Source organism: Rutidosis leptorrhynchoides, chromosome 1 (assembly GCF_046630445.1).
Source record: "Rutidosis leptorrhynchoides isolate AG116_Rl617_1_P2 chromosome 1, CSIRO_AGI_Rlap_v1, whole genome shotgun sequence".
Lineage (NCBI taxonomy): Eukaryota > Viridiplantae > Streptophyta > Magnoliopsida > Asterales > Asteraceae > Rutidosis > Rutidosis leptorrhynchoides.
The window spans coordinates 475,327,720-475,345,029 of NC_092333.1; positions in this window are offsets into that span (position 1 = coordinate 475,327,720).

Sequence of the window (17,310 nt, forward strand, 5' to 3'; positions counted from 1 at the left end):
GTACGAATACTGGTGCGTACGAGTAGAATTGTTGATGAAACTGAATGAGGATGTAATTGTAAGCATTTTTGTTAAGTAGAAGTATTTTGATAAGTGTATTGAAGTCTTTAAAAAGTGTATAAATACATATTAAAACACTACATGTATATACATTTTAACTGAGTCGTTAAGTCATCGTTAGTCGTTACATGTAAGTGTTGTTTTGAAACCTTTAGGTTAACGATCTTGTTAAATGTTGTTAACCCAATGTTTATAATATCAAATGAGATTTTAAATTATTATATTATCATGATATTATCATGTATGAATGTCTCTTAATATGATATATATACATTAAATGTCTTTACAACGATAATCGTTACATATATGTCTCGTTTAAAAATCATTAAGTTAGTAGTCTTGTTTTTACATATGTAGTTCATTATTAATATACTTAATGATATGTTTACTTATCATAGTATCATGTTAACTATATATATATATCCATATATATGTCATCATATAGTTTTTACAAGTTTTAACGTTCGTGAATCACCGGTCAACTTGGGTGGTCAATTGTCTATATGAAACATATTTCAATTAATCAAGTCTTAACAAGTTTGATTGCTTAACATGTTGGAAACATTTAATCATGTAAATATCAATCTCAATTAATATATATAAACATGGAAAAGTTCGGGTCACTACAATGATTAACAAAGACGTGAGATGAGGATGATGATGACGAAGGAAATATATAATGGGGGTTAGGCAATGAAAAAGAAAACAGAATAAAACGAGTTATAAAAATATAAGTTGGAATTAAAACAGAAATGAATTGATGGAGGATTGGTTAAGTGTTTGGTTGTCGAGCGAGAGGTCGCGGGTTCGATTCTGGCTTTAGGCATTTCTTTTTATGAAGGAATTATGAGGTAGTTCCTGATTATTATTATTATTACTGTTATTACAAGAATGACACAAACTATTATTATTATCATTAAAATTAGTAATTAATACATTTCCGTGAATATTAGAAGTATTAATATTGAAATAAGTAATATTGTTATCATGAGTATTATTATTATGTGATTACAAAAACCATTATCATGACTACCATTCACAGTAAAATTAATATTGTTACGAATATCTTTAATAATATCATTATTATAGAATTATCAACATTAATATCTTTATTAGTAATATTAAGTAATATAAGTATTATCATATTTATTTTTTTACTATTATTAATATTACTCTAGTATTATTATGATAACTATAACTATTATTGTTTCAAACAAAAGATTAATCATATAAAAATATATATATCATAACCATCACTTGAATATATAAATATTTTATTTTAAATTTATAAAATGAAAATATAATGAAGTAAATAAGTTATGGATATAAAAATTACACCACTAATAATAATATATAAAATTGCTCGATTACAACTATATGTATTAATATATATACAAATGATATAGGTTCGTGAATCAGAGGCCAACCCTATACTTGTTCAATGTCGTTCTATGTATTTTTACTACAAAATACAATAGGTGAGTTTTATTTGATTCCCTTTTTACTCTTTACATTTTTGGGACTGAGAATACATGCGCTTTTTTAAATGTTTGACACAATAGACACAAGTACCTTAACTGCATTCTATGATAGAATTATCTGGGATTGGGGTTGATTGATATGAATGATTTTTACCTCTAGTACGATGCGAAATGCCTGCTATGAGATGGTTGGTTGATATGAATGATTTTTGGCACCGGTTGGCCTATATTTTATATACATGTATTCAGCCGTGGGGTGAAAGACCGGCACAGAGGTTCTATATTTTGAAGACACATATATTCAGCCGTGGGGTGAAAGACCGGCACAGATGGTTACTATTATATTTTGAATCCTCACCAGGTGTTCTTCATATGAATGATATTTTTTTTGTGCAGTTGGAATGGGACATCTGCACATTTTATAATAAATGAAATCTTGTGGCCTATTAAAATGATGAAAATGAAATGATTACTATAAACTAATGAACTCACCAACCTTTTGGTTGACACTTGAAAGCATGTTTATTCTCAGGTTTGAAAGAAATCTTCCGCTGTGCATTAGCTCATTTTAAGGATATTACTTGGAGTCATTCATGACATATTTCAAAAGACGTTGCATTCGAGTCGTTGAAGTTCATTAGAGATGATTATTAAGTAAATGATAGATTAGCTCATTTATAGATTGGATATTATGAAATGGTATGCATACCTGTCAACTTTCGATGTAATGAAGGTTTGTCTTTCAAACTATATATATTTTGGAATCAACCTCAACCCTGTATAGCTAACTCCAACATTCACATATAGAGTGTCTATGGTTGTTCCGAAATATATATAGATGTGTCGACATGATAGGTCGAAACATTGTATACGTGTCTATGGTATCTCAAGATTACATAATATACAATACAAGTTGATTAAGTTATGGTTGGAATAGATTTGTTACCAATTTTCACGTAGCTAAAATGAGAAAAATTATCCAATCTTGTTTTACCCATAACTTCTTCATTTTAAATCCGTTTTGAGTGAATCAAATTGCTATGGTTTCATATTGAACTCTATTTTATGAATCTAAACAGAAAAAGTATAGTTTTATAGTCGGAAAAATAAGTTACAAGTCGTTTTTGTAAAGGTAGTCATTTCAGTCGAAAGAACGACGTCTAGATGACCATTTTAGAAAACATACTTCCACTTTGAGTTTAACCATAATTTTTGGATATAGTTTCATGTTCATAATAAAAATCATTTTCTCAGAATAACAACTTTTAAATCAAAGTTTATCATAGTTTTTAATTAACTAACCCAAAACAGCCCGCGGTGTTACTACGACGGCGTAAATCCGGTTTTACGGTGTTTTTCGTGTTTCCAGGTTTTAAATCATTAAGTTAGCATATCATATAGATATAGAACATGTGTTTATTTGATTTTAAAAGTCAAGTTAGAAGGATTAACTTTTGTTTGCGAACAAGTTTAGAATTAACTAAACTATGTTCTAGTGATTACAAGTTTAAACCTTCGAATAAGATAGCTTTATATGTATGAATCGAATGATGTTATGAACATCATTACTACCTTAAGTTCCTTGGATAAACCTATTGGAAAAGAGAAAAATGGATCTAGCTTCAATGGATCCTTGGATGGCTCGAAGTTCTTGAAGTAGAATCATGACACGAAAACAAGTTCAAGTAAGATCATCACTTGAAATAAGATTGTTATAGTTATAGAAATTGAACCAAAGTTTGAATATGATTATTACCTTGTATTAGAATGATAACCTACTATAAGAAACAAAGATTTCTTGAGGTTGGATGATCACCTTACAAGATTGGAAGTGAGCTAGCAAACTTGAAAGTATTCTTGATTTTATGAAACTAGAACTTTTGGAATTTATGAAGAACACTTAGAACTTGAAGATAGAACTTGAGAGAGATCAATTAGATGAAAAAAATTGAAGAATGAAAGTTTTTGTAGGTGTTTTTGGTCGTTGGTGTATGGATTAGATATAAAGGATATGTAATTTTGTTTTCATGTAAATAAGTCATGAATGATTACTCATATTTTTGTAATTTTATGAGATATTTCATGCTAGTTGCCAAATGATGGTTCCCACATGTGTTAGGTGACTCACATGGGCTGCTAAGAGCTGATCATTGGAGTGTATATACCAATAGTACATACATCTAAAAGCTGTGTATTGTACGAGTACGAATACTGGTGCATACGAGTAGAATTGTTGATGAAACTGAATGAGGATGTAATTGTAAGCATTTTTGTTAAGTAGAAGTATTTTGATAAGTGTATTGAAGTCTTTCAAAAGTGTATAAATACATATTAAAACACTACATGTATATACATTTTAACTGAGTCGTTAAGTCATCGTTAGTCGTTACATGTAAGTGTTGTTTTGAAACCTTTAGGTTAACGATCTTGTTAAATGTTGTTAACCCAATGTTTATAATATATGAGATTTTAAATTATTATATTATCATGATATTATCATGTATGAATATCTCTTAATATGATATATATACATTAAATGTCTTTACAACGATAATCGTTACATATATGTCTCGTTTAAAAATCATTAAGTTAGTAGTCTTGTTTTTACATATGTAGTTCATTGTTAATATACTTAATGATATGTTTACTTATCATAGTATCATGTTAACTATATATATATCCATATATATGTCATCATATAGTTTTTACAAGTTTTAACGTTCGTGAATCACCGGTCAACTTGGGTGGTCAATTGTCTATATGAAACATATTTCAATTAATCAAGTCTTAACAAGTTTGATTGCTTAACATGTTGGAAACATTTAATCATGTAAATATCAATCTCAATTAATATATATAAACATGGAAAAGTTCGGGTCACTACAATGATTAACAAAGACGTGAGATGAGGATGATGATGACGAAGGAAATATATAATGGGGGTTAGGCAATGAAAAAGAAAACAGAATAAAACGAGTTATAAAAATATAAGTTGGAATTAAAACAGAAATGAATTGATGGAGGATTGGTTAAGTGTTTGGTTGTCGAGCGAGAGGTCGCGGGTTCGATTCTGGCTTTAGGCATTTCTTTTTATGAAGGAATTATGAGGTAGTTCCCGATTATTATTATTATTACTGTTATTACAAGAATGACACAAACTATTATTATTATCATTAAAATTAGTAATTAATACATTTCCGTGAATATTAGAAGTATTAATATTGAAATAAGTAATATTGTTATCATGAGTATTATTATTATGTGATTACAAAAACCATTATCATGACTACCATTCACAGTAAAATTAATATTGTTACGAATATCTTTGATAATATCATTATTATAGAATTATCAACATTAATATCTTTATTAGTAATATTAAGTAATATAAGTATTATCATATTTATTTTTTTACTATTATTAATATTACTCTAGTATTATTATGATAACTATAACTATTATTGTTTCAAACAAAAGATTAATCATATAAAAATATATATATCATAACCATCACTTGAATATATAAATATTTTATTTTAAATTTATAAAATGAAAATATAATGAAGTAAATAAGTTATGGATATAAAAATTACACCACTAATAATAATATATAAAATTGCTCGATTACAACTATATGTATTAATATATATACAAATGATATAGGTTCGTGAATCAGAGGCCAACCCTATACTTGTTCAATGTCGTTCTATGTATTTTTACTACAAAATACAATAGGTGAGTTTTATTTGATTCCCTTTTTACTCTTTACATTTTTGGGACTGAGAATACATGCGCTTTTTTAAATGTTTGACACAATAGACACAAGTACCTTAACTGCATTCTATGATAGAATTATCTGGGATTGGGGTTGATTGATATGAATGATTTTTACCTCTAGTACGATGCGAAATGCCTGCTATGAGATGGTTGGTTGATATGAATGATTTTTGGCACCGGTTGGCCTATATTTTATATACATGTATTCAGCCGTGGGGTGAAAGACCGGCACAGAGGTTCTATATTTTGAAGACACATATATTCAGCCGTGGGGTGAAAGACCGGCACAGATGGTTACTATTATATTTTGAATCCTCACCAGGTGTTCTTCATATGAATGATATTTTTTTTGTGCAGTTGGAATGGGACATCTGCACATTTTATAATAAATGAAATCTTGTGGCCTATTAAAATGATGAAAATGAAATGATTACTATAAACTAATGAACTCACCAACCTTTTGGTTGACACTTGAAAGCATGTTTATTCTCAGGTTTGAAAGAAATCTTCCGCTGTGCATTAGCTCATTTTAAGGATATTACTTGGAGTCATTCATGACATATTTCAAAAGACATTGCATTCGAGTCGTTGAAGTTCATTAGAGATGATTATTAAGTAGATGATAGATTAGGTCATTTATAGATTGGATATTATGAAATGGTATGCATACCTGTCAACTTTTGATGTAATGAAGGTTTGTCTTTTAAAAACGAATGCAATGTTTGTAAAATGTATCATTTAGAGGTCAAGTACCTCACGATGTAACCAACTGTTATGAATCATTTATAATCGAGAAGGACTTCGTCTGGATGGATTAGGATGGGTCTTTACACAAGTAAGAACACAACTCATTTAAGAGTCTTAAATGGATGATGAACCAAGGTAACATCATATTCTTAGTCTTAACACAATTACAAGTTCCATTTACAACTAAAGTTACAAACTTTACTTCAATCAAACAAGTATGAACATAATCTAAGTCAAATGAAGTGATGGAACCCTAAGCTAGAGAGCTTGGATCCTTTTCACACAAGTTACAAGATTACAAAGCTAGAAAGCTTGAACCTTTGGTGTTCTTGAAGATCTTGAAGCATAAAGCTTGGATCTTTAAGTTACATGAAGATCATAAACACAAGTTTAGTATATTTATAACAAAGTAATGAGATCATAAGTTAGAAAACTTAGATTCAACAAAAAGATATGAAGATTCAAGCTAGAAAGCTTGCATCATGGTTGTTCTTGAAGATCTTGAAGCATGAAGATTGGATCTTTAAGTTACATGAAGATTACAAACACAAGTTTGAATCTTTATAAACAAATAACAAGATTAAAGCTAAAAAGATTTAGATCTACAAAGTAGGTGAAGATTCAATGTGACGCCCTGTACTAAATTAACATGTACGGACCATCAACAACAGGATCATTACAAGGTCAACCACTATATGCGTTTTCAAAACAAGTTTGCATTCATGATAAAATGCGACGTCATAACAAACGTCAAATGTTTTACAACCAAAAGTATGCTTCTATGAATAGAAGCAAAGATAATAGTACGTGACCCTTAGGTCGTTACAAATCATTGTTTCATAAGTAAATAAGTTTGAATGCAAATAAACATTTCATGCGGTGACAACTCTAGTAAGCGCAGCGGAGTCTACAAGGCATGACTAGTACAACAGCGGAAGCAAACAACCTTAAGCACCTGAGAAAAACATGCTTAAAACATCAACACGAATGTTGGTGAGCTATTGTTTAAGTATAATAGTAATGTAAGGTAGGCCACGAGATTTCAGTGCTACAAAGAGCGTTTCAAAACAGTATGTAAAGTATATGTTTAACCGTGGGCCCTTGGTAACTAACTTAATGTTTATAACCCCCTGAAAGTACACTTGGTGAGTGCGTATGTTTACGAAATATTAAACACCCGTTAAATGATAGCGCGACTAGCCCGAGTGGGAACGTCAAACCCTATGGATCCATATCTAAGATTCGCGTTCACCGGTTCAAAAACCAATGACTAAAGGTTACCGAGCTAAAGGGAATGTTTATGCCGTTTTATAACCCACACATATATAAAGTTTAAGTACTCGTACCTAGTATGTAAAGCGTAAAATATGCATGTATTCTCAGTACCCAAAATAGTTAAAGTAAAAAAGGATGCTATAACTCACAGTGGTAAAGTAGTAAGAGTCGGTACACGGTAAAGTAAGCAAGTTAAGTTGGTCCGGAAAGTCCTCAACCAAAGTCAAAAGTACTAAGTCATTAATTTGTTCTCAAAGGTTTAAATGTATGTAAATTAGGTCTTAAGTATCATCATCATTCATCATTAAGTCAAAAGGGTAAAGTAAGTTTTAAGTCAAGATTAGGGTTTAGACCAAAGGCTGACTTCGTTCAGTCACCACGGCCTCTATACAAACTGAAATGGGATGAGGCCAGTGGCCATGACTCCGTATATGAGTCCTTTAGTTGCTGTAAAAATTCCAGAAGCAAACTCAACTTCGTTTGACCGTGACGACGGTCTAAGTGCGAGTAGGTCAGAATTTTCAGCACAATGTTAAAAGGACATAGTGACACTCGGAGGGCCATAAATCCTAAACCGTAACTCGGATTAAGACGAGTCTTAAATGAAAAATTATCTACTCGAACAGAGATAACTGAAAATCAACTTTAAAGTAGCCCAGGTGGTCAGGTCAGACCCATAAAACAGTATCTATAGTGTTCCAGTGGGTTCTTGGTGCTCGATGCTCATCACGGTTCTCATCCTTGATGCATATAGCTTCAAATGTACAACTCGTTGATGTGTTTGTATCATCTTAACCAAGGTTTGACCATCATAACACTTGTGTAAGTCTAAGACATGTAGCACAACTCACTTAAGAGTTGTATGAAGTTTGATGAACCAAAGTTACATCAAAATCTTAAATCCAACACATACAAGAGTTATACAAGAAATTTTAAGCAACATAGTTCTTAGTTTGATCTTGAAGATCCTAGACCCAAAAGTTTAGATCTAAAGTTCTTAAGTTACCAACACAAGTATATGAAGCTGTAACTAGAAAGTTAAACTTCCATGTTCTTGAACTTACAAAGTTAACTTTGGTTTCAAGAAGTATGAGATCAAGTTTTAACTAGTAATACTTGACCATGAACAATCAAACATAAATTTAAAGTAAGTAAAAATGAAGAAATAAACTAGATCTACAAGTATTATGTTTATATTTGCTTCATACTTGAGAAGATTCAAACTAAAGTTTTGAATCTTAAGAATTCAAGTCTACAAACATGAAAACAAAGAAGATTATAAACTTATGAACTTTTAGTCTTAAAAACACTTAAGTATAGAACTACAAACTAACAAGTTTGAGTTCTTGTTCTTGGTTCTTCATCAACAAAAGAGATGGAAGTAACCAAGATCCATGAAGATGAAAGCTAAAGAACTTGATCTTTACAACAACAACAACAACAAACAAGTAACAAAACAAGAAACAAGTAATTAAGATGATGATGATGTGTGTAAAGGCCACGGTTTTGAGGAGAGAAAAGGAAGATAAATAAGAGTTGTTGCTTATAATGTTTGAGAGAGAAATGAGAGAAAATGTTGTGATGTTTGAATGTGTGTGAAAAAGAAATGAAATGCAAGTAATTATGTAACAAGTAAAAATGAAAATGGAACTCCCCTTGTGACATCCTTGGCCGACGGTTTACAAGAAGAAAGGGGAAGGTCAAGACTTGTCTTTCAAGTGCGAAAAAGAGGTGAGAGCTAGAATGGGGTAGTAAGGTTAAATGCATGGGAGTATGGTCTTGCATGCTTAAGTAATTTGTCTCCTAATTAGCTTAATAAATCAAGTACTTAACCTTAATAAATACTAGCATATAACATGGGCTCACTAGTCCATTAAAGGTTTAGGGTGGGCTTACTAGTCCATGTAAAAAAAAGTCCAAGCCCAAGTAATCAACAATTAAATAAAAGGCCCAAGTAATTAACCACTAACACTGGTTAATTAAAAATGATTAATAATAAATAATCATGAACATAAATAATATTCAAAAATATTATTCGTGAAAAGTACGCGTGTCACAAAGACTTGTCGGGCTAAGTAAAGTTAAATACGATAACAAGTAAATGCATAACAATACATTTATTAAAGCGCAAGTATTAATAATAAATATTAATAAATAAACGTTGGAAAAATCTAGGGTCGTTACATCACCCACCTGTTAAAGAAAATTTCGTCCCGTAATTTTAAGCTGAGGTAGATGGAGGAGTTGGGAAAAGGTGAGGATACTTCTGCATCATTTGATCCTCTCGCTCCCAGGTAAACTCAGGTCCTCGTTTGGCATTCCATCGCACTCGGACGATCGGAATCTTGTTGCGTTTCAAAGTTTTGACCTCACGGTCCATAATTTTGATAGGCTCTTCCACGAAGTGGAGTTTGTCATCAATTGTAAGTTCTTCCAGTGGTATGATAAGTTCGGGTGCAGCAAGACACTTCTTCAAGTTTGACACGTGGAAGGTAGGATGAACTGAGCTCAATTGAGTTGGAAGATCCAAACGGTAAGCAACGGGTCCAACACGTTCCAAGATTTCAAAGAGACCAATGTATCTTGGGTTTAACTTTCCACGTTTTCCAAAACAGATCACACCTTTCCAAGGTGCAACCTTCAACATTACACGGTCACCCACGTTGAATTCAAAGTCTTTACATTTGAGGTCAGCATAACTCTTTTGACGATTACGGGCCGTCTTAAGTCTCGCTTGAATTTGAGCAATCTTATCTGTTGTTTCATGGACTACCTTGGGTCCGGTGATTTGCTTTTCGCCTACTTCGGCCCAACAAATAGGAGATCGACACTTGCGGCCATACAATGCTTCAAAAGGTACGGCATTAATACTCGAGTGATAACTGTTTTTGTAAAAAAATTCAGCGAGTGGCAAATGCCTTTCCCAGGCCTTTCCGAAATTGATAACACATGCATGCAACATGTCCTCCAAAGTCTGAATCGTGCACTTACTTTGCCCGTCGGTCTGTGGGTGATAAGCAGTACTCATGTCGAGACGAGTTCCCATGGCTTCTTGCAAAGAATGCCAAAATCTAGAAGCAAAACGGGGATCGCGATCTGAGATGATCGATAAAGGTACACCATGACGAGATACAACCTCTTTGATGTATAGTTGAGCAAGTCTCTCCATCGTATCCGTTTCCTTCATGGCTAAGAAGTGTGCAGATTTAGTGAGATGATCAACGATAACCCAGATGGTATCGTATCCGCCCACCGTCTTTGGTAGCTTGGTAATGAAATCCATTGTTATCCTTTCCCACTTCCATTGTGGGATTTCTAGTTGTTGAAGCAATCCAGAGGGCCTCTGATGCTCGGCCTTAACTTTCGAGCAAGTCAAACACTTCCCAACATAAGTTGCAAGGGCGAAATATCAGCACAACGCTACAAGGGCGTAGTGACTTTCGGAAGGCTATAAGTCCTAAACCGTACATCGGATTTAGGCGAGGCCTAAATGAAAAGTCATCTACTCGAACCGAACTATCTGTAAATCAACTTTTCCAGTAGCCCAGGAGCCTGATCAGACCATGAAAACATAAAGCAAGTGCTCCGGTGGGTTTCTCGATGTTTGATGCTCATCACGGTTCTCATCCTTGATGCGTATAAGCCCCAAGTGTACAACTCTTGATGTTTTAGCATCACTTTAACCAAGGTTTAACCATCAACACACAAAGTTAAGACTAGGAAACAAAATACAACTCATGTAAGAGTTTGAGCAAGATGATGAACCAAAGTTACATCAATTTCCTAGTTTCAACACAATCACAAGTTCTATTAAGCTATAAACTTTGAATCAAACTAAATAAGCAAGACCTTAAGCTATAGAACTTAGATCTTAGCTAAATATTAAAGACCTTAGACTACAAAGTCTAGATATCATGTTCTTGGTGAAACCCTAAGTCATAACACTTAGACTTTCAACTTTTACACAACCATAAGTTATGAAACTTAGATCTTGTAAAGTAAGATGAACAGAATCAAATGAACTTTTGTTTAAACAAAGTAGAAGATCATAAGTTAGACAACTTAGATCAAACACAAAAATGAAACCCTAAGCTAGAGAGCTTGGATTCCTAACAACACTTATGAGATCTCAAGCTAGTAAGCTTGTATCTTTTGTTTCATGAAAACACAAGTCACAAATCTAAGCTACAACAAACTAAAGAAGATCATAAGCTACAACTTTGATTTTAACAACTTTTTGTAGAAACCTCAAGCTAGTAAGCTTGCTTTTTAAACTTTCTTGAAGATCCATAAAGTAAATAGTTGGATCTACAAGTTTCATGAAGATCATAAACATGAGTTTTGATCTTTTAACATAATTAAAGAGATCTTAAGTTATGGAACTTAGATCTAACTTAAGTAAAGAAGATTTAAAGCTAAAAAGCTTTAATCCTCCATGTTCTTGCACTTTTCAAAATAAAGTTTGAATCTACAAGAGTTATGAAGATTCAAGTTACAAAACATGAATCTTTGATGATAATGATGATGAATCACGATAATGAAGAAGAAAAAGAAGAAAAGAAAATCAAGAACACTTACAAGTTCTTTAAGTTTTAGAGAGAAGTTAGAGTGAGAAGCAACTAGAGAGAAAAGTGTGTGTATGTGTTTGAGAAAATGAAATGAAATTTGAAAAATGAAATGGTGGTGGTGGTGGTATATGGTCGTAGGTTTTGGGAGCCAAAAGGGGGGGACCATTTGCTTTTCATGGTGGTGGCATGGTGTGGTCCATGGTGGTGGTACAAGGTAATGATGGAATGTTGGGTGGCATGCAACATTGTGTAAGTATTAGTACATAAGCATGCACCAACATTGTCCTATTACTTACATGGATTAGTCATTAATTATATGGACTAACTATTCCACTAATTAGCCCACTAAACTAGTCCATTACTTGAGTAGGTTGGGCCATGTAAGTCCATTAAGGTAAAAGTCCATTAAGGCTAACAAGTGTGCATTAGTAAACAGAAAGCGTAATTAATAAACCATCAAGCCAAGTAATTGTCATTAATAAATAACAATTATGTTTAAGTAGTCATAACGCTCCAATTATGACAAAAGTTTAACGTGTACCAAGTACGTAGCGCGTTTTAAACGATAAGTGACACTAACGGTCATAAATGCATTCGAGGATCAAATTAAGTAACTAAGTACTTAATAACAAGTTGCAAGGCATTACGAAAGTAATTAACATAAATAATGATCCTAGAATATAATCTAACTCATTACGCACAAATACGCAGTTTCGTGAAAGTAATAAATATAAATATAAGTCGAAAAAGTCGGGTCGTTACACGACGTACTTCCGAACTCGAAGCCTACGAAATTTCCCGTAACCCAAAGATCTTACACCGCACTTAGGTGACGCTTCCGATGAATCACCCCTTTCAACTTAAATCGCCATCCGCGATTTACCAATCCTACCAAATCCGAGTACTAAGTCTCACTTTGTTCCCAATCCAGAACGAACTCGTGCTTCAACCACACGACATTTACATGCTAACACTCCCAATCTCGTACCGAGTTAGCAATTTCCTTAGCGTACTCTCACTACGTACATCGCTAAAATTAAGTTTGTACCATTAACATAGTCACAAACAAGTCAACGGAGTCAACGAAAAGTATATCCTCACAATTGGATAACACTCGACTCAATACTTGCAAGCACGCAAGCACACCCGGTGATATGCCATCGTCAAATCGAACTTAAACCCTCATTGCACGTACGCCAATTATATACACATACTTAGAATGATTCCACTCGACTTGGAATTTTCGCTCACTAGTTACATGTATCGACATCATGACCTATCAAGATATCACCTACGTCACCAATAGGTACAAATAATCATTCTCTAAAAGAGATTTCAACACGTCATTCTTCATCCACGAGGCCTTACATTGCTCGTCGAACCCGATCACTTAACTCTTGATGAGTTATCAATATTACTACCTCGAGTAGTAACTCAAATCTAAATTAATAAATACAATTTCAACCTAAATTGTACTTTACCACAATTCGACCAATCTAGGTCTCGATACTAATTCCAAATCTATCACAAGCACCGTTTGGAATTTTCACCTTAAAATTCCTTCGTGCAGGAGTACCACTCCCCTACTTAGGATCTCGTCCCATAACCACATCGTTAAGATAATATCATCCGACGATAATTATCATTTTTCAAAATACACGACTAAACCTCTCGTCGGTCGTAGTCTTCTACTTTCACCATTTGTTTCCAATGATGGAAATTTACGCTCACCATCACTCGTTGGCATCATTTAAACAACGACTTAAAACCAACACCATACACACTTGTACATCGACACGTTGCTACTTGCAAAGTAGAGTTTCCTAACATTGGGTTCTCTCGACCCGTCACTTCCGAAATCGCCCGACCGATGACACGCATATGTTCACTCTCATGGAAAGAGCGACCATTACCTTCTCTACGAATGTGTTACCCGCATTATTACCACCTCACTCCGTACTTGACTCGGCTAACCGTCAAGTCCGTTTCCGATTCACCGGTAACTTATTCAACTAAACTCGTTAAAGATGAATGGAATTCAACCGCCTCACATCCCACGATACACATGTCACGATACTTTGCTCCAACCTCGAGCATACAAAAGATTTCGATTTATCTTTCATTACTTGATACGATGATCTCTCTATAATTTACACAAGCTTTATATTGTAATTTTCCAATTGCTAACGCTTGTCACTTCTTTACCGTCACACACATACTTAAGGGTTTCTCTTCGGCACCCTAAGTACAATGTAACCGCCACTTCATCGGAGTCGTACATTACGCTTGCAGGTATGAAAAAGGAACCTGACACCGCGTCACCTAGACTCCACTACTAACATCTAACGAAGTCAAAAGACTTAATACCTAGGGTTTCATCCGCCCGAGGACACCCATACCACGACTAGATTGACTTTAAGTCATGCATACTCGTCGAACCTCATGGTTCATAAATTTACAACATAAAAGAGACCACGCACTAACAAGTAACACCAAAGCCTACTCCCTTGGCTTGGTAAAATATTTACCCAAACACTAAGGAATGCTTGGGAGCACCAAGTCTCACGCCCTTCATTCATCCACCCGTCCATCATCATAAGGTAATCGCACAACACAATCGAAACCTTAAGGGTCTCACTCAAACGAGCTTAACGACCCGATACCAACCAAATGCCTAAGCACCCAAAGATTCGCACAATAGAGTCAAGGCATAATGAAATGTCCCGTTCTTATTGATTAAAAACGTTCCATATTAATTGATTTCGTTGCGAGGTTTTGACCTCTATATGAGACGTTTTTCAAAGACTGCATTCATTTTTAAACAAACCATAACCTTTATTTCATCAATAAAGGTTTAAAAAATTTTACGTAGATTATCAAATAATGATAATCTAAAATATCCTGTTTACACACGACCATTACATAATGGTTTACAATACAAATATGTTACAACAAAATAAGTTTCTTGAATGCAGTTTTTACACAATATCATACAAGCATGGACTCCAAATCTTTGTCCTTATTTAAGTATGCGACAGCGGAAGCTCTTAATAATCACCTGAGAATAAACATGCTTAAAACGTCAACAAAAATGTTGGTGAGTTATAGGTTTAACCTATATATATCAAATCGTAACAATAGACCACAAGATTTCATATTTCAATACACATCCCATACATAGAGATAAAAATCATTCATATGGTGAACACCTGGTAACCGACAATAACAAGATGCATATATAAGAATATCCCCATCATTCCGGGACACCCTTCGGATATGATATAAATTTCGAAGTACTAAAGCATCCGGTACTTTGGATGGGGTTTGTTAGGCCCAATAGATCTATCTTTAGGATTCGCGTCAATTAGGGTGTCTGTTCCCTAATTCTTAGATTACCAAACTTAATAAAAAGGGGCATATTCGATTTCGATAATTCAACCATAGAATGTAGTTTCACGTACTTGTGTCTATTTTGTAAATCATTTATAAAACCTGCATGTATTCTCATCCCAAAAATATTAGATTTTAAAAGTGGGACTATAACTCACTTTCACAGATTTTTACTTCGTCGGGAAGTAAGACTTGGCCACTGGTTGATTCACGAACCTATAACAATATATACATATATATCAAAGTATGTTCAAAATATATTTACAACACTTTTAATATATTTTGATGTTTTAAGTTTATTAAGTCAGCTGTCCTCGTTAGTAACCTACAACTAGTTGTCCACAGTTAGATGTACAGAAATAAATCGATAAATATTATCTTGAATCAATCCACGACCCAGTGTATACGTATCTCAGTATTGATCACAACTCAAACTATATATATTTTGGAATCAACCTCAACCCTGTATAGCTAACTCCAACATTCACGTATAGAGTGTCTATGGTTGTTCCGAAATATATATAGATGTGTCGACATGATAGGTCGAAACATTGTATACGTGTCTATGGTATCTCAAGATTACATAATATATAATACAAGTTGATTAAGTTATGGTTGGAATAGATTTGTTACCAATTTTCACGTAGCTAAAATGAGAAAAATTATCCAATCTTGTTTTACCCATAACTTCTTCATTTTAAATCCGTTTTGAGTGAATCAAATTGCTATGGTTTCATATTGAACTCTATTTTATGAATCTAAACAAAAAAAGTATAGGTTTCTAGTCGGAAAAATAAGTTACAAGTCGTTTTTGTAAAGGTAGTCATTTCAGTCGAAAGAACGACGTCTAGATGACCATTTTAGAAAACATACTTCCACTTTGAGTTTAACCATAATTTTTGGATATAGTTTCATGTTCATAATAAAAATCATTTTCTCAGAATAACAACTTTTAAATCAAAGTTTATCATAGTTTTTAATTAACTAACCCAAAATAGCCCGCGGTGTTACTACGACGGCGTAAATCCGGTTTTACGGTGTTTTTCGTGTTTCCAGGTTTTAAATCATTAAGTTAGCATATCATATAGATATAGAACATGTGTTTAGTTGATTTTAAAAGTCAAGTTAGAAGGATTAACTTTTGTTTGCGAACAAGTTTAGAATTAACTAAACTATGTTCTAGTGATTACAAGTTTAAACCTTCGAATAAGATAGCTTTATATGTATGAATCGAATGATGTTATGAACATCATTACTACCTTAAGTTCCTTGGATGAACCTACTGGAAAAGAGAAAAATGAATCTAGCTTCAATGGATCCTTGGATGGCTCAAAGTTCTTGAAGCAAAATCATGACACGAAAACAAGTTCAAGTAAGATCATCACTTGAAATAAGATTGTTATAGTTATAGAAATTGAACCAAAGTTTGAATATGATTATTACCTTGTATTAGAATGATAACCTACTGTAAGAAACAAAGATTTCTTGAGGTTGGATGATCACCTTACAAGATTGGAAGTGAGCTAGCAAACTTGAAAGTATTCTTGATTTTATGAAACTAGAACTTTTGGAATTTATGAAGAACACTTAGAACTTGAAGATAGAACTTGAGAGAGTTCAATTAGATGAAGAAAATTGAAGAATGAAAGTGTTTGTAGGTGTTTTTGGTCGCTGGTGTATGGATTAGATATAAAGGATATGTAATTTTGTTTTCATGTAAATAAGTCATGAATGATTACTCATATTTTTGTAATCTTATGAGATATTTCATGCTAGTTGCCAAATGATGGTTCCCACATGTGTTAGGTGACTCACATGGGCTGCTAAGAGCTGATCATTGGAGTGTATATACCAATAGTACATACATCTAAAAGCTGTGTATTGTACGAGTACGAATACGGGTGCATACGAGTTGAATTGTTGATGAAACTGAACGAGAATGTAATTGTAAGCATTTTTGTTAAGTAGAAGTATTTTGATAAGTGTATTGAAGTCTTTCAAAAGTGTATAAA